This window comes from Pseudopodoces humilis, chromosome 4, assembly GCF_049639895.1.
Source record: "Pseudopodoces humilis isolate 2021_Gansu_Grassland_sample_001 chromosome 4, ASM4963989v1, whole genome shotgun sequence".
NCBI lineage: Eukaryota > Metazoa > Chordata > Aves > Passeriformes > Paridae > Pseudopodoces > Pseudopodoces humilis.
In genome coordinates this window covers 15,392,849-15,419,834 of record NC_142203.1, presented here as the reverse complement: position 1 = coordinate 15,419,834, position 26,986 = coordinate 15,392,849, and positions in this window count along the sequence as shown.

The window sequence follows — 26,986 nt, the reverse complement described above, 5'->3', positions numbered from 1 at the left end:
AATGCCTTGAAGGAATAATCTTCATTTGTTTGCTTAAAAAATCTTTCATACGTCTATTTCTCATCTCTAAGAGCTTCCAAATTCCAGTGATCTTTGCAGTGGTAATTATAGATTACTTACTAACAAATGCTAGAGGAATTACAATGTTTTGGATGCTGCGAATTGGGCAGACTAATTTAATTTAAAATCATTATGGAAAATGTAGCAAAACTCTGAAATGGAGCAAGCTTTTTCTATGCAGGGACAATTATCTTATTGTAAATCATCACTACTCAGTAACTAATGCAGTCCCATAAACCCGCTGTTGCTTTACAGAATCTTATCTGTCTTTTTCATGGAATGAACACAATTATTTTCCCCAGAATAAATTGCTAACTATAAAGAGTTATAGCTGAATATGAGTGGCATTACCATAGTCATCTAATTTATTTAAGGGGTGTTACTGTGTGGAGACATTCTCAAGATGCCTGTGAAACATTTTGCTAGTACACCATCCTGCAGCACTGAAGTTGCAAAGAGTCTTGTCTTGTCTTACTATGCAAACTGAGCAGACAGAAACAGTGCAAACTTCGTCTGCTGTGCCCATTTTTAAGCTTGTTAAGTGTTTTTTTCATTATTGGCATATTTCAGATACAAGTGTCACTTGTGGAAACTACTAATCCTGCTGGAGGTAGAATTGGGCAGAGTAAAAGATAGATGGAGAGTATGATATCCTTTTCAAGGACACTTTGAATAATACAAAAATATTCTTAGGTGGAATATTTTTCATCAGTGTGCACCACGTGTCAAAGCATCTCACTGCTATGCTTTGAAGTAGAAAATTTGTGGATTTATGTGCTTATGCCCAGAACAGCTTCTTGCTTGTTTACCTGACTCCAGATTTAGGTATTAATGAAGGGGAATATCCCAAATTATTTTTACATTAAAAGACCATTCTGATTCAATTGTTTTAAATACCAGTCCTTTTTTTTTTGTCACAGTGGCAAAATGTTAAAAATTATAACATGGCAATATTCTAACAAACCTGGGAAAGAGGACACGAAGTTCCTTTGAGTGGCTAAGTGGAGTGCCCTATGAATTCTTTAGGTAGTTCCTCTTCAACTTTGTTTGACATCCCACTGATGAATGCATGTTTACTGATACCATGCTAGTTTTTGGAATGCAAATAAGTGTATATGTAGGAGAAGATTTGTATTACCCAGATAAAAGCAGCCACGTCATTTCAACTACACAAGGACGTTATTTAATGATTCAGCATCAAAAATTAAACTCCTGAAGGACTTTGCAACTCTGCAGCAGATCATAGGCTTAAGAGGAAGGGAAAAAATTAGATAAGCAAAGCTATAAATTATTTCAGCTGTATGTCTTGTAAGATTTACAACTCAGATTATGCAAATAGATAATTTTGTTGATATTTTTGTAGGAACTTTCAAGAATAGTTATAGAACTCACACTTTTCCAGTGTTGTCCAGCCCTCTAGTTTGTCCAAGGCAACTCTCAATTTTAAAGGATGAAAGGATGAATAATAGCCCAAGGATATAGTAGGCAGACAGACTTAGATATTACAAAATCTAGGTTTTCATTTTGGTGTTTATATTGGGAGAACACTGTACCACTGGATCTACCAAACCTGCAAGGTCATCATACAAATGCACAATTTATGATGCACATTTTGGCCTGTTTCACTGCTCTATCAGTCACTAGTACATGTAAAAATGAGTTGGGAAAGAGGATTAATTAAAAAGAAAAAGAGCAATTTTAGCTCATTTTCCATTGTGCCCACACACATTGCCTGTTTAATTTTTTCTCTTACTTGAGCAGGAACAAGAGATTATTTCACAAGACACTTTGGTAAGTGAGTGTTGTAAAATCTTGCACTGAATACCCAAGAGAGTTACAGCTCTAACAGCTCTGTTCCACCACTTTTGTAACCGAGTGTTTATGATCAGATTTTTGGGGGACACTATCAGGTTGAATTTTAGCAATGTTAAAAATGCAATAGAAATAACATATGAATTGGTTCTATTTAGAAAAAAGTCTGACTTTTTCTCCACCTGAACTGAGAGAAAACAGTAGTTATCAATGAACCTCAAATGCTTCAGAGCATATACTTAAAATGCGTTTTCTTGCCTAGTAATTAAAAACTTTTCAAACTAGAAATGTTTTAACAAGTCTTCTTGTGAGATCTTAAAAGTACCCAGACTTATACAAAGATTCAGAATTAATATGTCTCATAGTAATGTTTATGGAGTAATTATATCTCTGGTCTGCAACAAAACAGGGTTATCAAGTTTGGAGACTTGCTGATAAAAATTTAAACAGAGGGAAAAATATTGTTTCATTTCTACTTTTAGCACAAAGTTGATGTCTTGTTATTTGTTACAGTATGGAAAATAATTTGTTCCTCAACTCAATTAACTGATTTTCTACAGAAGTATCTAAAGGTTAAAATTTGGTCTACAAATCCTGTAGGTCTTGGTAGGGTGGGTTATGTTACTGTCATTTAAAATACAGACATTTAAGATTAAGACAATCCACCAAGGCATCCATCAGCTAACTTTTGAGACTGGTAATAAACAATTGTTCTTCATAAATAAATCTGATGTCTCTTTTGGTACAGATACAGGAACACTGACATCTTCAGATAAATTGCTGCTAGAATTAGCGTGGCTATTGACAGATATATCCTGTAGCTTATGTCTGCATAAAGAGAAACTGCAGCAACCAGTTCAAGTTTAGAAGCTTAGAATGAAGTTTAGAAGTTTTATTAAGCACATACAAACTGTTGGTACACATATGTACACCTTATTATTGCCATTCGAAAAGGGCATCCTAGTCGGGTACGTTAGTAACAAATTGCAACCCAGGTATTCCTACAGGTGTCAAAAAGATCTACATATGGCTATTGAGGCCATTCTGGACTCTTAGGAAAGCTTAGGTTTTTTACTTCTGGGTTATTTTTCATAATCCTGTGATAGATAAAGGAGAGTTATGTCAGCAAAGAATCTTGGTGGAAATAATCTCTCCAAACTTTTTATCTTTGTCTTTCTTGACAGTAGCTGGGGAAGATCAAGACCGTCCAATGGTTGTATCAGCTAATTAATCTTATTGCTCAACTGCAACACAGCTTTGGACTTTACAAGTTATTTATACATCAGTGGATTTTATAATATTAAAGACAACACCAAAAAGTTGTGTTTAACCAAAAAGACTGTGTTAGATTTAAACAAAAATCTCATGTCAATTTGCCATACACTAACTTAAGTGGGTGCAGAACTCATCAAATTCAAGTGAAATTCTCTTGTCAAAAAAGAAAATGTTACTGTATTTATAAAGAATTTAGCAGGAAAAGTGTAGCTGCACACTGTCAGGAAACAGAAGAAGCACTCCATTTCTCCTTTATAAAGAAGACTTCTTTATAAACACTTTGTTTATAAACAAAACCAGTTTCTAGTTTTATCATACTGTCCCCTTTTATAAAAAAAAATTCCACAATTTCTGAACTTAAAAAGAAAATTAAAGTGCTGTTTCCTTAACACAAAGTTTGTATCTACCTTTAATGCGACATAAAAATGCATTACTGATTTAACAGCACAGTGGTCCCAAGGAAGCTTTGCAGGGCTAATTGAGAAGTTAATATATAAATGTAATTTACTTTATTGTCAAATAAATGTTAATTTAATATTTTTACACTCATTACTTTTGTTTTTAATTTGGAAAATGACAAAGAAGTTGAAAATGTACTGCGGGGAACAATTCACAATTACCAGAAAGATGAAATAGGTGACCTACAAAAGTTTCTTCTTTTTAAAGTTCCAGTGCCATATTCCTTTAGTAAAGGCAATAAAAACTAGTGATAAAAGTGGTATGCATATCTTAAAACTAAATTGGCTAATTTATACTATACAACTTCTAAAGCAACAATTACTCCTTAGATATCACTTACCAGTCCACAGAGAAAACTCAGATTCTGCCTTTCCACTATGACCTGGCACTCCAGATATTGGGTGACAGTACCAAGTTTTACGTTTTGCCAGATCTCTGCTCCCTGCTCCTCACTCTCTTCCTTGCCTCCTGTGCATTCCTTCATGGGTGCCAGCACGGACACTGCTCCAGGACACGGTGGCCTGACTTGAGAATTGTTCCTCTAATAACCTAAATCTGGAGAAAAATTTGTAGTGATTTAGAAATTACTTGAATACTGATTTTCAGGGCGCATATGAAAGGGGTATGAGAGATGTAAAACTGGAAATAACAGATATTTATTTTAGACCCCTTATGGTATTCCAGAATGGGAATAAATACTCCTTATTAAGACCTTAGATCTTCTTATCTTGTGAAGGAGAAGTCTAGCTTCAGGCCTGCCTTTTATATCATTTTTGATTGGTCCGAAGAGTATTCGAAGTCTCTGTGTTGGACCTGATTTTTGGGCAAACCAGGTATCCAACCTCTAGGAACAGGTTGTTGTAGAATGTTTTAGATATCACCTGCTAGTTTTATCTAGTATTTCTTAAACACAGGGAGAAACAAAGCAGTTTTTTTTTTTGCCTAAGTCAACTGAATGTAGTATATTTTAAAAACTAGGAAATTATTGAAAAAAAAGGAAGAGTGCATGTTTTCTATGCAGGCAAATAATTTGGTTCCATCTGCCCACAGTTACCTACTTCTTCCTCAGCTGAATTTTCATAAGGTGTGGCTATACCTTTTCTCATGTTATGATACCTCTTGCTACTGGGAAGTAAAGACTGAGATTCACTCCTTGGTTTTTTTCATTACCCATTTCATTTGCCTTAATTTTGTTAATCAAATGTTCATTCAGGTAGCCCTTTCTGTCCCATTCATGTTGCTTTTTTTTGGTCAACATAATGAATTTTCTCATACCATTAAGTGCTACAAACTGAAGAGGGTAGATACACAGACTTAAGCACTCCTTCCCAAAAATCAGACGTTTTCTCCATGAAAGATAACGTGTTCACATGTTGTGTAAAATATAAAGAAAAATTAGAATGGAAGTATCACTTTTATTTGTACTACATGTAATATTATACACATTATATAAATTATGTCATATTATGGTTTTGCAGATTTATTGTCATATAACTGTATTCTCAATCCTATATCTTACATTGAAGTGCCTTACAAATAATATCTAAGGAAGAATTAATCTTCTGGTTTTCAAAGCTTTATGGCCCAAGCCATAATTTTGTGCTTTATAATCCTTTTCGGTCCTATAGTTCATGTAAACTTGCCCTAAAAATAGCAACTAAGGATTAAACTTCTGGTTTTCAAAGTTTTATGTGCCAAACACTTTTTTTGGAGGGCTCACAAACCTAGACTGTGCCCATGAAGTTATGCCTGAATGCATACAGCAACTTATATTTTAAGTTTAGGTTTAGTTTCCTCTTAAAAACCCCCCAAACTTCAAAACAGAAGCTTAGTAGTTTAATGCTATAAACCAATCTGGACTTCTAGGTGTACAGAATGTTAAAAGGTCCATCCTATCAAAGTCATAACAATGCTCAGGATTTTTTTCTTCATTCCAGTCCCTTGTATCTGCTAGATACAAAAAGTTCCTTTCTGTTCCCATCCCACAAACCTTTTTGCATTTATTTTTCCTTTATTTTTGTTCATGATTGCATAATTTTAGAGAAATGTATCATAAAATCAAACCAGAATATGGCTTTCCAGCTCAAAACCTTGACCAGCAAGAAAAAATTGTGGCTAGTACAGGAGGGAGGGAAGACTTGATATACAAAAAGCTACTTTTGCGATTGTTGTCTTTGCCATCATCCCTCTCCATCCCAACAAGACAAATTTCTACTTAAACACATCCATAATGAGTCATAGTCTATTTAACCATTCTTGGAAAACACCCATGTAAACTTTTCCATATGCACTTTCAGACTGAGATGGATAATAACAATGTTTGTTCAAACAGAATCCAGTGATAAAACAGAATTTTCCCCCTGCATTATAGTTTATTGTATTCTCTCTGCAGGCTACTGGTGATACTTTGGTAGAACTTCAGCTATCCTTTAATATTTATAAATTTCATTAGGCAAGCTCAAAATATTTCACAAACTTTTAATTGGATCCAACCCACATCAAACCAAAGAACTTTCTGTTGGAAAAGAAGCAAATGTATTCACTGGTTTAAGTAAGTGCATATCACCCCAGAGAAGATAATCTGAAAGTCAAAGCCATTAAGTTGTACTTCAAGGACACACCATATGTGAGGGACAGAGACAAGGAGAGAACCTAGGAATCTAAATACTCGTTCAGCCAACATTTGTCACTGGCTGTGACATATACTTAATTGCAATTTTACATATCAAGAATGCAAATGCAAGTCTCATCTGCTGATCTAGAAGTAGATATGCAGTGTATCATAATTCATAATTCAGATTCCTTGGATTTGTTCATTAGCAATCTTACCACATTGTTGTGGGGCCACTGGTTTAGGATGGTGCATGTCCATCCACACTTGTGGACTGCAATTAAGTCTTACCATTCAACTTTCCTTTGTATCCTTTAAGTCTAGACATTAAATATTTTTAGTTTTAAAAAAAAAAAAAAGTGGCTTTTTATTTTGTCATGCCTTCATTAAAATGCCATGACCTATTTGAGACTTGTATGAAAGTGTATAAAATTTATTTATAGTGCATGCATTTTCTAACATTCTTTCAAACAACATTAAAATTTCTGTTATGTAATGTATTTGTTTTCTTGATATTTAAAGATTGCGTTTCTGTTCCTAATTGTTAAGATTAAAACAGCAATCATCTTCTGAAATATCACTAGTCTTTCAGTTCCTAAAGCCAGAAAATATCTAACTCATTTGTAAATATTGCCCTTAAACCAATGTGTGTAAAATTTTTAAATGCATGTTATGTCTAAGATATGTCCATATAAATCAGTGAGTTGACTTGTCAAGGCTGTAATTAATACCATTTTTCATTTATCAAAAAAGTAGTCCACAATCAAGTAGTTGATACTGCTAATTTGACATTCTTCTTCTGACTTCCCTCAAACTGCAGCTGAAAACTTCAAGTGAAATTAATATAGACACTTCTTGCTATTTTTTGAGTAATAGTATCCAATTTATCTTTTCGTGTATCAGGAAATTCCAGTCACCAATATTTTGCAACATCAAGGTACACTCAAGAACGTAAATTTAAGCTTGTCACCACTACAGCTTGTTAAAATTCATTGACCTTCTAGAATTTTCCATCAGTAGCTGTCTCCAGAAACCGAGGCTGCAAGTGGAAAGAAACTCCTACTTAAAAAACTCCACCTTAAAAAATTGACCTATAAGGTACTCAGGATCATGGCAACAGTTATACAAATAAACAATTATTGGGCTGTGATCGGGAATTTTGCATTTCTGAGTGAAAACAACACTGAGAAAGAAGTGCAAATTGACTCAAAGCTTAGACAGCAGACTATCACAGCAAAGCTGAGGTAGAAAGGCAGTTTTTTTGTGTCGTGAATTTTGTGTTCTTTGTTGTTGTTTTTTTGTTTGGCTGGTTCTTTTTGGTACCTTGGAAGAAAGGTTTTTAGAAGAGAGAATATAAAAAATGCCAGTTTAGCTGTGTTCCAAGTTGTTAGATAAAGGGCTATCTTTCATTAAAAAGCATATCTTTCATTAAAAAGCATAATGTATTTATCCATTTTATTATTTTCATTTATTATTTTGAAAGTACATTTTAAGTTGCTGTCTCAGTCACATGGAGAAATCAGTTTCAGAAGCCCATGGGGCAAGGTATTTCCACTGCCTCAGCAGAGCCCTTTGGCACAATCAAAACTCTCTGTTCCAATTATACTTTTTGTGCAGTTTTAGCTTTAAATTTATACATGACAAGTTCTTCAAGACAATCAGAAACAAATAGCTTAAAAATTTGCATCACACAGCTTCAAACATCTGGGGAAGCTAAAAGCTGGAATCAAAATACGGCAGAGGATGTTAATCCTGCTGTCCTTGTGATACAAAACAAAGTAAAAATGCAGATGAGTTTTGAACATACCATATTCCTGTCTTTGGGACCCCAATTCATTATTTTTCTCTCCCTTGCTGGAATATATTCAAAAACGTGGACACAAAATACTCAAAACACATTGTCTTGCGATGGGTTTGGAGGTTAAAGGTTTCATTGTGTGCTCCTGTCCTCCATGGCCTGAGAACTTGTGACCCCACTTATTTTTCCAGAACGGAATCTCATACAAGTGCCAGTAATAATTGCACTGTACAAGTTCAGTATTTGACCCTGTTTCTTCTCTGTACTTGTACTTGTTTCAGACAAGCAAACAAAGGAATTACTCTAAATTTGCAGTGGCACTATGGCAGAGTCAAGCCCTGATATGCTTTAATCTTCTGCTATTTAAGACTATGAAATTCAGGCTGCCAAAGTACCAACGGGAAAACTCTGCCTATGCTTTGAAGTCACGTTACCTATTTATGACTATAAAACATTTCCCTCTTGATTTTTCTAGCCTTGCATCTAATGTGCACAAAAAAAGATAAACTTCCCAAGAAATTATTCTGACACAGGGTTGAATACACACTTTAGAAACTGCTTCATTTTGGCAGGCCCTGATATTGAGGGGCCTAATGTCCAAACCTCTTCTTTTCCTTTATTTTCTATTCCTTTTGGTGTTGATCAGCTCTATTTTTATTTATTTATTTATTCATTTTTAACTCAGAATAGCTCATTGTAAAAGTTGGCTGCCAGCCTACCATTTGAAAGTGAAGAAAACATCTTGATTTAACATCTGAGCAGGGATTTTTTTTTTGTCATCTGTAAACAATTGGACCATATGTAGTGTGATGGGAAACATGAAGGCTGTGATAGAATATGATTTAAAGAACCTGGTGTTTAATTACTGCTCTCGATTAGCTGGAATAGAAATTAGATTTAAATGTTTGGATTACAATATCAATTTTAAAGGTACATAAAATAGTTATCAGTAAGTTGATTTACTTGTAATTCTGATGATTGCATTTAAGCTGATTATTTGTAGGAATAATAAAAAAAAAAAAGGTTTTATACATCTCTCTCTTTAAAAGAGGGACAGATTCATTCAGGAATTAAAGAAAGAACAGAGACTCTAATATTTGTTCTCTATTTGTTGAAGAGTTTCTGAATTTCCCTCAGATTAATTCAACGGCTTCCTGATTTCCTTCAGATAAACCAGTAAATGTCATTGTCTAATAAACTCCCTAAGCTTATTATCCTTTTCTCAGGAGATAGGTTCAAATCTTGTGCAACATTATTAATATAGCAGAAAGGAAACATAGATCTCTTACAGGTCCAGCATATACTGCATTATCATCTAAAGTCTCAACATGTATCCTGTAACTTGGGTAAAATTTCCCCCAGTCTTTCCTTAGAAAGGAACACAGACCAATTTTCCTATCAGTGCAGGGGACCATAAAAGGAAACATCACTTGAAGTTCTTCACTCCCCTCCTTATTACTCCAATCCTCTCTGAATCTTCAGGTAAGCCAAAGGCTCAGTCTTCAAATCTTTCCTGTGTGTCAACATAGAAGTGACCTTAGGTATACATGGTTTTGACAAGACAAACCAGGCAGTAGATGTAGCAACATTTTACTTTAATGCTGGACAGTTCAAACTGAAAAGAAAGGAAACAACAAGATTCCTAGATTCATGCAGTTTGGTAAAAGCAGAGTGTATAATTTGAGGGTTGAGGTCTGGGAGCCCCAAGATCTAGCAGAGATGAGAAAGACAATTACCTTCTCTCTTATGCTGGTAAAAAAAAAAAAAACAACATTATATTTCTGATGAAAAAGATGCCATGTATTCTACATTTATAGAAAAATGAATTGAAATTTCATGGGCTATGCGTTCTTTCTGCAGTGAAAGCACGGAAAATAATTCACACTGTGATTGCTTTTGATTGTTTAGTAATGTGCATGCTAAATACAAAACTGAGTTCCTGAGCTCTCCTCATGCCTACCTTCCCTCATCACAAAAATTCTCCACTTTGGTCTTAACTCAGGGCCAACAACCTATTCCCAAAATATTGGGTATGTGTCTCTGGCTATTTTGAGAAACTATTTTAGTCCCTGAGGTTACAATCGTTGGACACAGCAGTTGTGCAGAATTAACTTAACCTTTCTTTTCTGAACTAACTGCAATCTCCATAGAAACGGGAAAAGAAAGACCATTGGCAGCCAGTAGCCAGGAGTTCAAAGGATTTATTCACACCAGTTTCACCGATATGCTATCACTTGAAAACTGGCAATTACTGGGAGGACATTGTGCTGCATATACAGTACTTTAGAAGAAACTCAAGTCTTTACATCAGAGCACTTCAGATTATGCTCTTTAAGTAGTGTTCCCTTAATTTTGTTTATGCTTAAACTCCCTTGTCAAAAATGTTTTACACTGTTGATTTAAATGCTTTTAATGGAGTTGGTACAGAGAGAGCTGGCCAGAACAAAGAAGATTAAGACTGAGAAGATTAACACTATTTCTAGTACTGATCTTTTGCCTGATACTAAGCAAACAGCACACAAGGAACTGATCAGAATATTTCCTTGCAAAAGTGAAAAATAGCCTTATTAAAAAAACCTAGAAACACTTACAAAAGAAACCTATGAAACTGTAATTGTTGATGAAGTCATTGACATTGGTCATCTTTAAAAGTGTGTTGTAACTTTTTTAAGTAGAAAAGTTTAAAGAGCAACTATTGAAGTATTTCAGACTGAATCTGGATAAAGATGTTTACATAAAATCCTTCAATTAAAAATCCTCCAGTTAAAAAAAAAAAAAAGAAAGTTGGGATGTAATTTTTTCACCTTAGAATGAGCTCCTTTTGAAAGCTTAAAATTGAAACAATATTTTTTAAGGAACAATGTCTTCCTCTTTTCTTATTTTTCCTGTATGAGAAGTGAGGATAACAGCTGTGGAGATCAAAGCTTTCTATCTCTCCTCACCCATATTAGATATGTGTTTTGTATGTAGGTCTGTCCCTTCCCACACAGTCCTTCTCTATCTCCAGGTTAGCAGATGATCCAGATCAGCAGAGAGACTGAGAATCGGTCATAACCCAGGCAGTTCAGATCCCATTATGAAAAACAAGATGGGGAATTAAAGAAAGAAATACAGCTGCTTTTGTTGCAGCTGGATTTACCCTTTTAGATGGAAGAAAAAAGTGGAAACCAGACCCAACTTTCACAACATCTGTTTTTGTACTTAAACAAAACTAGAAATTTGCTATAATTTCCACAAGCTTGATTTCCTCCATGATTGCACTTGATTGTTAGTTGTTTCCCACCAGTAAGAATATTGTTCACATTAAATCTTTAACATTACTTTTCCAGGTTCAAATAGAGGTATTAGAAAAATTCTATAACCCTGAAGAATCTCTTAGTGATCAAGGACTTGAACCTCTGAGAAGAATTGAGGAAATATTCTGAAATTACAGAAATGGAGATTTTCATACCATCACTCAAAATATCTATTACTATTCACACTTATTTGGAGTGTCTTGCTGAAATATACGTGTGTACACATATAAATATTATTCTTTATCAAGATTTAGAAAAACACCAAACCGATCCAAACACAAAGCAACATAAAACCTTCACAAATATCTGAAAATAAACTCCACTGGTTCTGTTTTACTTTCATTTGAATGATACAGTTATACACATTAATATTAGGATTTTCCAATATCACAGTCCTTGTTTCCCGTAATTAATGACACCTTCTTACCTCAGAGGCTGGAATTTATCCTAATGAGAAAATTTTACCTGTCTATAGTCATTATGAGCATTATTGATCTCAGATCACATTGAAAATATGATTCCTTTTCCCAGGTAGCTCACAAAAATACTGACTTATTTTTTCTTAATTCCACAATGAAATGCTGAAGGTAAAAAAAAAAGACATTGGTAATTTTGAGAATTATGAACATCTGATCTTAACTCTTAAATTAGCCATATGTTGAGTCTCAACAGATTGACAGTACTTATTAACATGAATGTAAAGTTTTAATATTTTAAATCTGCATTTTATTAATATTTAATCCAGGGTCATAGGTAATGTCCATGTGTGTCAGATAGAAAGGAAAGAAGGAGGTATCACAAGAATCCAATTACTTCTGCTTCTAATTGCAAATGACTTTCAATATTGAGGCAATGTTCTTCTTATGTGACCTTTAGTGCATTTTCTAGATTTCATTAAACCCTTTCGTTCTTGTCAGTTCAGGTAAATTCCATCTTGTCCCATTCCTCTGAAAGTATTCTGTCATATGTTCATAATCCAATGAGAAATGATTGCAGCAAGAAATATGTTTAATAAATAGTATTTAAAATATGTGCTGCATTTTAATCTTATATGTGTGAAAAACTCAGTTCTCCTATAAGATTTTCTTGCACAAACATCAGGTAAACTAGATCAACAGTAAGTGTCCAAGAAACTAGAAATTTTGTCTAATTTTATGTAGTTTGTAGATGATTTTTTATTCTGATAATGGACTTACTTTGTACAGATCAAACATGGATTTGAAGCTTAAACTGCACTCACTTTAAGTGAATGCTATCATTCCACTGAAATCTATGCTTTTTAACAGAAAACACGTCCATTGGACTGAAATTTTAAATGAAAAGTAAAGTGAGTTGAAGACCAGAATATTATCATGTGAAAATTAAACTATATTTGTTTCTTCATAAAGAAATATTCATATCATGGAATGGTATGTAGAAAGCATAGGTTAACATATAGACAAGTAGCAAAATAATAGCAGTATAATAATTTTACTATAATATTTTATAACAATACAATTATAGATTGAAAACATTTTCCTAACATGATACATGCACAATATTTCACAGGTGTGATGTCTGTGATGAACATAAAGGAAAAGAAGGAGTCTATTATACATAGTATAAGATAATCTAAATAAATGAATTGAGAAGCATTTGAAGAAAGGGCTTCTATTCCCTCTGAAATTATATTTTTTGTGTTTCTTTTCCCATTTTGTTAAGTGTCTGCATCTCCAATACATGCATATATTTCAGTTTCTTCATTTTTAGATATAAAAGGTATCAAGAAATTGGTAAATTTTGCTTATTTTCAAAGCCATATTCCTTAACCTGCCTTTTATTTAAATATTGTGAGACTGCCTTTTCATAATGATGGTCCTTTCACAAGTACATTTTGCCTCCAATGGTTCCAGCTGATCATTTATTTTCTTGTGGTCCAGATCATAGTAAACGAATCAAGACAAGTGACTGCCTTTTGAGAAACACTGAGAAAGAAAAACCTGGGTCTCCTTTTTTGTTCTGAAGAGGCACAGTGGTCAAAAGTGTCCCTCCAAAGTCACCACAAGGTTGATATTTGTTTACAAGGTGTACATCAGGCTCCAATTCAAGGAGAAGGTTGCTTCTCTTCGTGAGTCAGGCTACCCTGATGTAAAACAGCCAACAGAAATTGAAATTCAGTTCTTTGAAAATAATACTGAAACTTTTGTAAGTAATCTTACAATCTAGATTTATAAGAATCTTGTCCAGTTTTCAAGGATGACTTAAGTACTTCAGATTTTGTTTCACAGGACTTACTGAGAAGAGTATAACTTGAATGTAGAGGCCTTTCCCCAGGAGTTTTATCCCTATTATCTTACATACATTTTTTATGTAAATTTTTTTTAAAAAATTATTACCTTATCTTTTCTTTTTGCCTTTTTTTTTTCCTTTTGTGTTCTTCCAGGAGTATGAATCCTGTGTTACAAAATATGGCTTTGAATTGCTCACTTTGCCAGACTCCAGCAGAAACTGATATTAAATAAAATTATTAAACCCCAAAGCTTGAAGCTCATCTTTTGAAACGCAAAAATGAAGGCTGCTAAACCGAACTGTTTCACCTCATAGGTGTTTTGTACTCCTCACGCTGCTGTCAGGAAAAGAATACCATAAAGGGGGGATCTAGGAGTGAAATCAGAATTACATTGCAATACTTTGGCACAAAGCACCATGCAATGGCATTCTCACAGTTTGGGTTTGGCCCCTCTGGACACTGAGAGTTTCCTCCCTCAGCCTTCACCACTGAGTCAGCTGGATTTGTGACACACATGGGCCTTCCTCTCTGGAGCCCTTTTCCACACCTTCCAATGCATCTCCTAGCAGATGCTTCCCTCAGCCCAGCACAACCTGTAGCTCCTGAAACCTTCAGCAGGGCAGGCTCGAGCTGTGCTGAGTGGAGGAGTTACCTCAAATGCATGTAACCTAGTAAAACTGTGGCATCACATAGTTGGGTCTGAAATGGGTCTGTCATACTTTCACAATTTTTTAACCTGTGGTTTGAAAAGTGATAATGGCATCTTCATTTTTCTATAGAATAAAATATTTAAGCCATCAAAAAAGAAATATGATATCAATAATTGGTATGCACAGGGATAGCATATATATTTCTTGTGACCTGTGAATGATAATGAAGAATAAATCTAACATATTAAGACATATTACCAAACCACATAAACATTACAAGTTTTAAAGTTCACTTAAAGGGTAAATTAGATTGGCTTCTGCTGTTATGTTCAGGTTCTTGAGTTTTTATAAATTCTTGGTTGGGGATTTATTCTTATTTTTATAATTTAATTGAATTTCTCCCAGTTTCCAGTACCAAAGGATTACACATTATTATTTGAAATAATCTTACTTTACAGGCAAGAAGTAAATTGTCCTTCAACCAGTAAAATTCAAATATTATTGGCCTAGTAAATATGTATACTTCAGAACGGGAAGAAAAGGAAAATAAATACCAGCTAGAATATTTACAGTAAGAGCTGTTTAAGGGAAAAGCGTGTTTGATCTTTGGGAAGTTTACTGTCATTGAACTAACACAAGAAAAGTTATTAGGGAGAGAAGATTACCAATAGCTACTCCTCTACTTGTGGGTTCCTACACTCAACAGTGCAGGCAGCACTCCTGACCAGTGAAGATCTTTGCTCCCACATATGCTATTATGGTCAATTATTTTTGTAGTTTAGGACAGAAGGGAGAGAAGGGAGGGAAGGGTTTTCAAGCAAAGTTGTCCCACTTGATTTAGAACATGGGCTCTAAAATAGTAACATTTTAACCATTGAGTTCATTAAGTGTTTTCTCTAATACGTAAGCATTATGATGCTTGTTTTCTCAAAAGGCAGGTCATTAATTTTAACTGCTTTAAAAATATGATGAATGAACCAATTTATTTACATTTTACCATCAAAAATATTGTATTAAAATACACTACAAAGCATCAGAATATAGCTTTAACCAGTGTTTAATCAGTTTTCCAGGCAAACTTTCTTTAAATGTAAATAAAAAAGAACATGTTATGTTGCATTTGAAAATTAGCTACCCCAAGCTCTGATACACAGATGCTACCGTAATTACTTTTGGAAATCATTGTAGCATACACCTAAGATTATAAAATAATTGTATGTGTGCTATATTATTAGGCTAAGAGGTATTCAGGGATATGGATTATTGCCCTTGTCAGGACTGATTTCAACAGCACAATGCAGTCAGCTTTACACCAGGCTAAATGTGTAAGGATGCAAATAAATTTAACAAGCAACTGTGGAAAAATAAAGGACTGCTACAAGACAAATGTGATGTAACAACACATGTTATCTGGTGCAACTGATCTGCATGAGATCACTTGCAACCAGATAACATGTGTTGCTACATCACAATTGGATGTAGCAACACGTTTTGTGGAGCAGCTGAAGAGTCATGGACGCCAAGGAATTTCACACACTCTGCAGGACACTGGAGGGCTCACCTGACTCTTCTAAGCCTTCATTATCTTTTAAAAGTCCATAACAGTATTCATCTGCTCACTGCTCAGAGAACTTTCTACCAAAATGCAGTTACTAGGATTTCTAACATCAGTGAGGAAGTGCCAAGCAGGGACAGCACAGGAAGTGCCCTCAGTGCAAAGGGCCCACTTCTTAATGTGGACATGCAGGTTTGTGTATTTATGCACATGCATCAATGGAAAGTTGATGGGCTCCAGAGAGGAAGGCGCATGTGTGTCACAAAACAGATGCCATGAAAAAACTGCATAGACACCTCATCAAAATCTGACACTTAATTTCCATAAATGCTCCTTGATGACCTACCCTAAAAATGCATAACAGGACCATCACACTATGCTCTTTGCAACTCCACCACCATCCATTACTCCTTGTATGTCAACATACTTCACCAACTCTTATTCCAATGTACCTCTCCCTTTACTTCTGCAAGGCATAAGTAAAAGCCCTTGGTCCAGTGAAATTCAAAATATTTCATCTTGCACAACTTGGATCTTCAAGGATGCAAGTGAATGAAACAAAATAGTATCTTTAAATTAATAGATCTAGGATTAAGACAGCCTACCAGGATTAATCACACCTATAGCCTGTGGTGTTCTCCATATTACACAGCTAAATGACATGGTGTACAGATAGGACACACCTGTTATGCTGTGGATGGTACACTAACAGCTGTCTGCTGTTAGGACTGCATGTAACAAATAAAAGAGTAGCCAGGTTAGTCAGATGGAGTCTGTCAGGAATTCAAATCATAAATTAAACAGTGTAATAATAGGTAATGAGGACACAATCATTTTCATTACAGTTTTAAGTTCTCTAAAGAGATAAGATCATGGAGAAATAAATATATTTTTCCTTTCATATTCAATTTTTTAATGAGCAGTTTGGATAAGGACCCTTTGCATTTTGTTGACATTGGGTGCTGATGAAAACCAGAAGTCATGAGGGGTGACTTGTGTAAGAATGCTTCTGTATTAATCTTAATGTTTGGCATTTCAGTGCATATGTTAGGGCAACTGTGAACTACTACATTACTCATATTTATTTGTAAAAGGTCAGCCAAAAGATACCCATTTTCTCTAATTTACCACGCATTTTAATCTCTCTAGTGGCCTGCACCAGCCTAAAACCCCCCTAAATACCTATTCCACATTCTGCATCCAGGAATGTTGGTAGGTTAGCAGCCTGAGTACATTCACTGGCACACTAAAGCAAGATGAATTTTTAGCTATGTCTACTTTAAATTGAGCTACACCCAGTTTGTGAAAGGCTGTGCAGACAGATGATGTTTGTTACATGAACATCTGTAGACAAAAAAAAAATCGCAGGCATGAAGTAGGCAAAGGACAGCATTTCCACAGAAATTTGTACTAGTGTCAATAGGGGCCAAGATTCTCCTTCAGATGGTCTAGAGATGGTCTAAAATACAGCCTCCAGTTTTCAAAGGAGGTAATTTTACTGTTATTTTCAAGACAAAAAGGAAGTGGTGATCACAGAAGGTAGGATCGGTCTGAGACTTTTGCTGAACCATGATGTTGTGGTGAGCTGGGCAGCTATATGAAACATTATTCTAAAAGCCCTCTTCAGATTGTACAAATATTTTAGGTGTACAAATGTGTGATGTATACATTGTGCACAGACAGATGTATTTTTGCCAGAGCTTGGGTATCTCTGGAAGGTATTTTCTACCCTTAAGCAAAGATATAACCAAAGATTCTACAAGATCTATTTATAATACTATTTTAACTTTCTACCTTCAAACATAATTCCTTTCTCTCTCTTCTTAAGCAGAGACTTATTACTTCTTTTATGTTTAATAATTCAGAGTATTGTATTTATGTACTTCTTGAAGGCACCTTGAATGCTTATCAAAAAAAGGGGGAAAAAAAACCTCAGAGGAAAAAAATATTTCAAGAACTAAGGAAAAAAATCCCTTTCTGCTGAGGAGGGCAAGTGAGCGGCAGTTTTGTTTGATCAGCATGTACTTTAAGAAAGTTGGCAGACATCAAACCTCTGTTGTAGTGGGCTAATTGCATCTGAGCAAGAACTATCATCCAGGAGGAGAGGGACTGACCAACATGCATGGCTGCTGCACACAGTGCCAGAGAGCAAGCACAAATCATACTGTCCCCAAAGACTTCTGTGAACATTAAACAAAGGGGTGCCAAGTTATTCTTCGGTGATTATGGAAATTATTGGAGCAGCTATCAAAATGGGAGCAAAGGCATTCAATAATTAGTCATATGAGCCTAGAAAAATATGATTCAATGTAAGTAATTGTGTGAAGCTATGTGCCAGGATTGCATTTAGCTTCTGCAGAAAAGCACCATGATTAACAGTAGGAATGGCTAATTCAGTAGCTAAAGAGAAGCAGTCTGCAGATGCCAAGCAGGCAGAGGTGAATACAGCCTTATGGAAGGGCTTAATACTGCCTCCGCAGCATAAGATATATGTGAAGACTGATATATTTACATACAAACAGGATGAATAAATGTAAAGATCACATAAGCAAATTTTATACTTTATGCTGCAAGTGTCATGCAGGAAATGCACACTCTGATTGATATGCAGAATGTTTGCCAGATTGGTGACAGCCATGCTGAGTTCAAAGTTACAGGAAATGTTGTCATCAGCCTACTGTAAAAATGTACAATTACTTTCTATTCTCTTTCTGCTTAAAGGTGACTAGTACCATCTTTTTCCCTAGGCTACTTGTTCACACTGGTTTATTATCATTACAAAGTACTATAATGGATTAGCTTTTCCATACTTTGTTCATGTTGGGAAATGCATGTTTCAGACAGTACAGTGACAGTGTTTTTGAAAAGGCATTTATTCCTCCACTAAAAATTATCAGGCAGCTTGTTTTGAAGAACAAAAATCTCTAAATTGCATCCTTGCAAATTCCTCTTTCCTGATATTTTATTTAATATAAAGAATTCAGAAGGAAGAAGTGAGCAGAATCTAATTAATATCTCCTAATGCCCAACTGATGTCAAGAATGACTCCAATTTATAACTAAACTATATTTTTACATTGAAAAATTCAATTACATTTACTGACAGAATTTGAAATGCCACATTATTTATACTGGCAAACTTTGCAGTGTCTCAGTATATTTATTAACATCCTTTCCAGAGACCAAAGTGTATATACAATACAGATCACTTCATTCTTCATTTTTCAATTTTTCTAAGTGATACGCACATCTGCTGGAGTAGGATGGAACTGACTTGTTGCTGGATATCCAAAAAGACCAAACAGAGCCAGCAGTTAATTTGCCCTCCCTTTTTTATTCTCCAGGCAAAACAAAGTAACCTTGACATTTCTTTTCCTCCTCTCTCTCCCTCCCTCTTTCCCCCTTCATTCCCCTTCTCTCCTGCTCTTTTTTCTCGCACACACCCACACACTGCACTATCTGTGCACACATCAACAATTTTGAGCTGTGAAGAGGTTCAATTGCCACCTTAGTGACTCACTTATAATCAAATCATTTACTAGGATAGCTTGAGGACATGACAATGACAGAGAGACATCTGTTAGGTGGATGTGATGTAAAAAAAAAAAAAGGGGGGGGGGAGGGAAAGGAGGTTATTCACAGCTGGTACATTAGCCATGCTAGCCACTAGGCCACCACCGTGTCCTAGTCCTACAGCTTCACTCTCCTGCTTTCTTCCTGCTCCCTGCTGTCAGCTGCCAAAAGATATCTGTTCTCACCCTTTGCTGAATGAAAAGGTGCTAATGCATGACTTCAGGATATGTCAGAACATACAGTACTTACAAGTGTTTGGAGATGCAGCCAACCTGACCATGGGGAAAAGAAATGAGTAACTAAAGAGTGATTTTCTTGAAAAAGGATGACTAGGAAAATAGTGAGGGGGTTATTCTTTTTTCTAGCTGTGGCAGGCAGAACAGGTTTTTGTTTTCTTGATGCTCATCTGCATTTCTTGTAGAGTACTAAATACACTACCAAATGTTCAAAAACCAGGCTGACTTGTGGTTTGCTTTTTTTTTTCTTTTTTTTCTTAAAATTTCAGCACTAATGGACCTTAAAAATACATCCCCAAAGGAAGAATAAATACAGAATAACTAGAACATTGATACAGAAATACACAGCTTTAAGAACTGCCTTTCTCACACTTTAAAGACACATCAAAATAATACATTGAGGGAGGGGTTTGAATAAATTTTTATTAAAATATGCTTAGCTGTTTGTATTCCAAAAGTGCCAAAGATCATCAGATATCCAGAGTATTCCTCAACTACCTCCTCTCTAGGTGCAAAAGGTCTATGTTTTGCACCCACTAAGCTCAACATGCAGAGTGGACTAGTGGCAAGTTCAGTGTGCCAGAAAGCTCCTGAAGGTTTTATTTTCTCAAAGCTGTCTGTTGGTCCAGGTAGAACAGAGCAGAATTCTTAAAAACACTTAAAAGCTCTGCACTGTACCCTTTAAAAAAATATGCTTTATGATGTCAGCTAGAGTGATTTGATTTCTGCATGGCAAAATAGTTATTTTCTTGTTCAATTATTTGCCTAGCATGACATCAAAAATAGAGCCACAAACCAAACTAAAACTTGTAGTACGAGGGCAGAATACTTTTTTGAGTGACAACGCAAGACTTTTAATAACATTAAGGGATTTTAATATTAAGCCCAGCAGATATGAAGGTCATGCAAATATTTTAAAAGACATTGCATAGCCATGCATTACATGACCCTCAATAGCACAGACTCCTGAAAACAGTACATAGACTAAAAATATCCCAAAGTGGCATGGGCATTCACCAGGCATGCTGACCTATCTGATACCTTGCCTAGGCTTCTAGTCAAAGGTAAACATCTAAAAGCTGTCCCTCTGTAAATTCTGGAATTGCTCTGTCTTTGAAAAGATTTTACTACCTGAAAATGTTGCTTCACTAATAGATGAATAGAACTCCTCAGGTTTTATTTCAAAGTTCCTGGATTTTGCTTATCAGGTACTATTTCAATAATATACACTTTGATTCAGAAGGGCAGATTTCTCTTTACTGAGAACTTGCTTTTGGAAAAGGATATCTAAAGAATATTAGAAAATGAATTAAACAAAAAGGATGAAAATTATTAATTTTTGAGTCTTTAGTAGTCCAAATAATATTTCCTATTAAATATATGCAATGAAAATTGAAATGAATCTAAATCAACACTGAGATTTTCAGAAAGATTAATTCTGACATTGTAGATCTAATAAAAGGATTAATTTTTGTCAAGTTCTTTCTTACAGCCTATCTCCATATCTCTACTTTAAAGTTTTGCAAAAGTGTATTTACTTACCACAGAACCAGAGAATCACAGAATCAATTAAATTGGAAGAGACCTCTGAGATCATCAAGTCCAAGCTATGATCAAACACCACCTTGTCAACAACACCATGACATTGAGTGCTGGGTTCAGTTCTTCCTTAAACACCTCCAGGGATGGTGACTCTATCAATTTCCCTGGGCATCCTCTATCCTGGGGAATGTGTTCATATCTGGGTGGAAAACCTTTTCCTCATATCCATCGTAATCCCCCAGGCCCAACTTCAGGCCACTCCTACATGTCCTGTCGCTGGTCACCACAGAGAAGAGATCAAAATCTGCCCCTCTTCTTCCCCTCATGAGGAAGTTGTGGATTGTCATGAGGTCTGCCCTCAGCCTCCTCCAGACTGAAAAGGCCCAGTGGCCTCAGCCACTCCTCATACAGCTTCTCAAGACACTTCATCATCCTCATGGCCTGCCTTTGGACACTCTCTAATAGCTTAATGTCCTTCTTATACTCTGGCACCCAAAACTGCCCCTCACACTCGAGCTGAGGCTGCCCCAGAGCAGAGCAGGACAATCCCCTCCCTTGCCCGGCTGGAGATGCTGGCCCTGATGCCCCCCAGGACACGCTTGGCCCTCCTGGCTGCCAGGGCACTGCTGGCTTCTGTTCAACTTGTCACTGACCAGGACCCCCAGGTCCCTTTCCACGGAGCTGCTTTCCAGCATCTCATTCCCCAGACTGTCCATACATGCAGGGTTGCCCCATCCCAGGTGCAGAATCTGGCACTTTTCCTTGCTGAACTTCATATGGTTGGTGATTGCTCAGTGCTGTAATTTGCTGAAGTCTCTCTGCAGGGCCTCCCTGCCTTTGTGGGAGTCAACAGCTCACATTTGTACCATCTGTGAACTTAGCATCCCTTCCAGTCCTGTGTTCTCTGCCCAAGGCATTTATGAAGATGCTGAAGAGCACAGGGCTAAGATGGAGCCCTGTGGAAGCCCAGTGGTGACAGGTCACCAGTCTGATGTCACCCCATTCACTGTCACCCTTTGTTCCTGACCCATGAGCTGGTTGGTCACCCACCCCATGATGTGTTTATCCAGCTGTGCACTGAAGGAAACCATGAAAGATGGTATTGAAAGCTTTACTGAAATCCAATAATACTACACCAACCAGCTTCCATTGTTTAGCTGGGTGGATTACCTTGTCACAAGAGGAAATCAGATTTGATAATCAGGACTTCCCTTTCATGAAGCTGCACTTGCTGTGTGTGACCAATAACTGGCTCTGAGTTGGCTCCCTTAGGACCTGTTCCATAATATTGTCATCCAAGTTTATCAGGAATTTCCTGGCCTGGTTTTTACCAGCTGTGTGATGCTCCCAATCAGTTTATGTTAAATTGAACTTCCCCATAAGGCCAAGGACAATTGAGCTCTTCCACCATCACTCTAGGACCCATAGGCCCTCGGGCCTGTGGGCATTGAAGTGGCACAGCATGTCACTACTTCCTTCTGGATTAAAAGGAGTCTCCTCTTCTTCTTTTCCTTGTCTACCACTTCTGGAGGCTGGTTGTCCTGAGGATGATTGGCCTTACTCCTGAGGACAGAGGTAAAGGAAGTGTTAAGCACCTCAGACTTCTCCTCATGTTTTCCCCACATCCATTAAAGAATGGAGGTTTTTCTTCCCCGCTTTTTGATAATAAAATATATATATAAAAAAAAATAAAATATATATATATATAAATATATATATATATAAATATATATATATATATATATATATATATATAAAAATATTCTTTACAGAAGCAGACAGTTTAAATTCTCTAACTGAGCTTATACATCACTAATTTTCTTTCTGCATGACCTAACAATATCCTTAAACACTTTCTGAGTTTCCCCCTGCTTTCTCGAAAGTTCATACACTTTTGTTTTCTCCTGAGTTCCTGTGAAAGCTCCTTGCTCAGCCAGGCCAGTCTTCTTCCCCACTGGCATCTCTTTTGGCACATAGGGATGGCCCAAGATTTATTTCTTAAAATATGTCCACCTTCCTGGACCACTTTGATTTTAAGGACTGTTTCCCAGGGAACTTTCTGCATCAGTCCCATGAATAGGACAAAGTCCATCCTCTGGAAACAACAGGATAGAAATTTTGTTGAGGGTCCTCCTTACTCCACCAAGAATCGAATACTTTTATCATTTTGTGGTTGCTGTGCCCAAGATGGGCATTCTGACCACCACGTCTTCCACCAGCTCCTCTCTGTTTGCAAACAGCAGGTCTAGCACAGCCCCACCCCTGGCAGGCTGTGAAAGTTGTCTTCCACACACTCCAAGAACTGCCTGGACTGCTTCCTTTCCACTGGGTTGAGTTTCCAGCTGGTGAAAACCTCTCACAAGAGAGTAGATGAATGAAACTTCATAAATATAGGATAATGTGGTTATGTCTATGTTACACAGACAAATTAGCAATTTTCCTTTACACTCTTTGTTAATACTAGATAAATAGAACTAGGACAGTCACTGGGCAAAATGAGAAAAAAAAAGGAAAAGGAAATATCTATTTTTCACCCTTTTGATATCTTCCTTTCTGTCACATGCTATATATATATATATATATATATATATATAAGTCTATTTTTGTGTCAATTTTTAGTTTCCCTTTAATTGAGAGGGCAGTTCTATACTACTCTATTTTTAATAGTTATCACAGTTAGCAGATGAAGGGCAAATTTCTTGGTCTTTGGATGTTTAATTATTTTCTTCTTTTTTAATCAATTTTTGTTTCTCTTCAACAGAAATTCTACTGTAATGCAAGAAACACAATGCACACAAATGATAAGAAGAACAGAGAAATTCAACTCTGGCCCTTCATCACAGATGAAATTCAATATAAAAATTTTATTTCTGTTTCTCTTTGTGATAACAATGATATAAAATATTTATTAAAATTCAAAATTGGCAGATCTTCCCAAAATGAATTCTTGGCTGAAGAAAATGTCTTGACTTTTGCTAGCCAGAATTTAGCTGAAGAATGCTGATAGTCTTGTCAAACAGGCCAAAAGGTTCCATTCATCAATCCTGTTGTGGAAACACACAGAAATGAGTCCTGAATCCTAACCAACATATTTGGAGGCTAGAGCTGACACACTCCAGAATACCATTTTCTTCCAGAAGCCTTTTGCAACTGTCTATTTTAGAGACAACTGTAAGATACTGGGCCTCAAAAAGCCAAACTTTTAAAATAATATTTTTCTGTGTGTCTTGTGAAGACACGTTCTTATGGACAGTATGATACAACACATGTCTATAAGTGGAAGAAATAAATCTGAATGCCAAGTGCAATACCAAAAGTCTCCTTTATATGTGACTGAGAGTTGAAGCTGTTTTACTGCAATTTAATTTAACTTTTTATATAGATAGATACAGATATAGATATAGATGATGTAGATATAGATGATATAAAGATAGAGATATAGCTAGACAGAGAGATAGATATAGATGATAGATAGATAGATAGATAGATAGATAGATAGATAGATAGATAGATAGATAGATAGATAGACAGAGAGATAGATAGATAGATAGATAGATAGATAGATAGATAGATAGATAGATAGATAGATAGATAGATAGATAGATAGATGATAGATAATTTCAACATTAGCTCCAGGTGTGTTGAACTAGTAGAAGAAATAAAAGGACCAGCCTGCCTGCTTTGGCACAGACATCCTCAATCCAAGCTCTATTCCTCTGTGTCTGGAGTTTCATTGCACCTTCTAAATGTAAAATGCATAGTAGATTTAAGCTTTTAAGTACAGATACTGATTGTTCTGGGAGGCTCAGAAATTAGCCAATGACATCAAATCCTGCTAGCTGTATTCATTGAAGACTCCCACTGTGAACATGTGTACATTAAGCAGGATTCAGCCTTTCTAATCAGTGCATGTTAACATGAAGGAATAATATCGAGGCAATGAGAATTAGATTTAATTTCTATTGGTCTTTTGTATGCTTGATGAGTTTTCTGCTTGTTTTATTATGGGATCTACAAAGATCACTGTAATCTCATGGTTAGCTGGCTTCAAGTGGGCAATGTGAAGGTAGACCCAAAACCCAGTGATCAGAAGTAATTTTATCTCACAGCCACAGATTTTCCTCTAGAGCTTTCTAAATTATACAGGGTCAATAAGAATTTCCTCCAGATGCCTGCCTTCCAATCCCAATACTGGCCTAGTACTATATTCTGTCTCTGCAATACACAAATGTTAGCCTTCCCCACTGACTGCCTAAAAAAATAATAATCCATCTTTATTTTATTTTCTTCAGTTAGTTAAGGAGAATGTTATCTCTCTACAGGAGTTTCCTGTGTTATCCAAAGAAGGAGGAAGACAGTGAAAAGCTAAACAGGCTAAGGGCTCAGCAATCAGGGTTCAGATGATAAACTCCAAAGTGACATTTGGATCCATAACACTCTGAGCTCCATGTCACCACAGGATTAAACGATTGAATAGGAAGTACATCGTATCATGCAACTCATTTGGGACAATTTCACTACTCTTTACAATAATTTCTGCAAAGTGCTAGAAATGAATTTTGAGGTAAAATGATTCAGTGTACCTGATTTTGCCCAAACAGCTGTACGTGTATTCCATTATGCACTGATTAAATTCTCTGTACAAGAAGTTTGCATGAATTTCACACGTGACCAGCGTGCAAGTTCATAGTATTTGAATTAGAATTTTAGCAGTAATAAATACATTCTGCATATAAACCAGCCAAATTTATAATCACCAAGTATAGAAGTCAGTATCTTTTACCATATTATTTTGTCTGGATCACTTACAACTTCTTTTTCTGGAGAAGTTTTGCACAGAAAGTCAATTTTTGCCTCATATCAGTGGCACAAAAGATCTAGACCTGAAAGTCCTACCAAAAGTAATGAGGTTTCTACAAGAAGAGATTAGCTTCAAATTGACTAAAACAAATTGAAAAGGTGCATAAAAGCATTCTGAGCATGTATAATTAATGCTAGGAGGCCATGGAACTTCTAGACTAAAATAGGAGATAGCTAATGAATTTGGCTTCTTGCAAGATAATTATTTCTGTAAAAATTGTGGATTGGATTCTTGGATTTTTGGGCATGGAAAATCTCACACTTGTAACTTGTAGAAAACTTGTAGATATGCTCAATCCTACCACCCAGAAAACCAAACTGAGTACTTAAAATGGACAAATATTTATACTAGAAATCCAGAAGTCTGGCTCTAAATTACATCAAGACTTTTAGGTAAAGACAAGTCTTCCCACTAAGCAACCTGTGAAGCCTGATGTCCTGCTAACATTTCAACCTTAATCAATGCTACAACTTCACACAAAGAGGATAAATACATATAACACTATATTTTTCTAATCAGAGAATCAATGTGACTGTTCTTACTCATTAAAATAAAAAAAAAGTTTAAAAAAAAATTTAAAAGTGGCAAAGAAATCTGGGTTTTCTCCCTTTTGATAGTTTTCATATTTCTATACTGCACACTCCATATCTGAAATGAAACATATTCTCCTTTGGCTGAATAACAGATTTGCAACTGGAACCCAATTACAATTTTGTTACTGGCATTTTGAGGAAAAACATTTCATTAAATATCTCTGGCTCTAAGTAGACCTAAACCCCAGGCTTTGGAGTATGATTGAACAGGATTTAGTATTGCCATTCTAGAGAAACAGGAAAAAATAAATCTCCCATCCTTAATCACACAAAAAGTAAACCTGATAAAATTTATTTTAAAAAAATTGAATGCATGGTAAGAGTTTGAGTGAGTACAAGAGTACCCTTTTTTAGGATTGAGTTTGTAATGTCCGCTTTGAATTTTTACCCCTTTTAT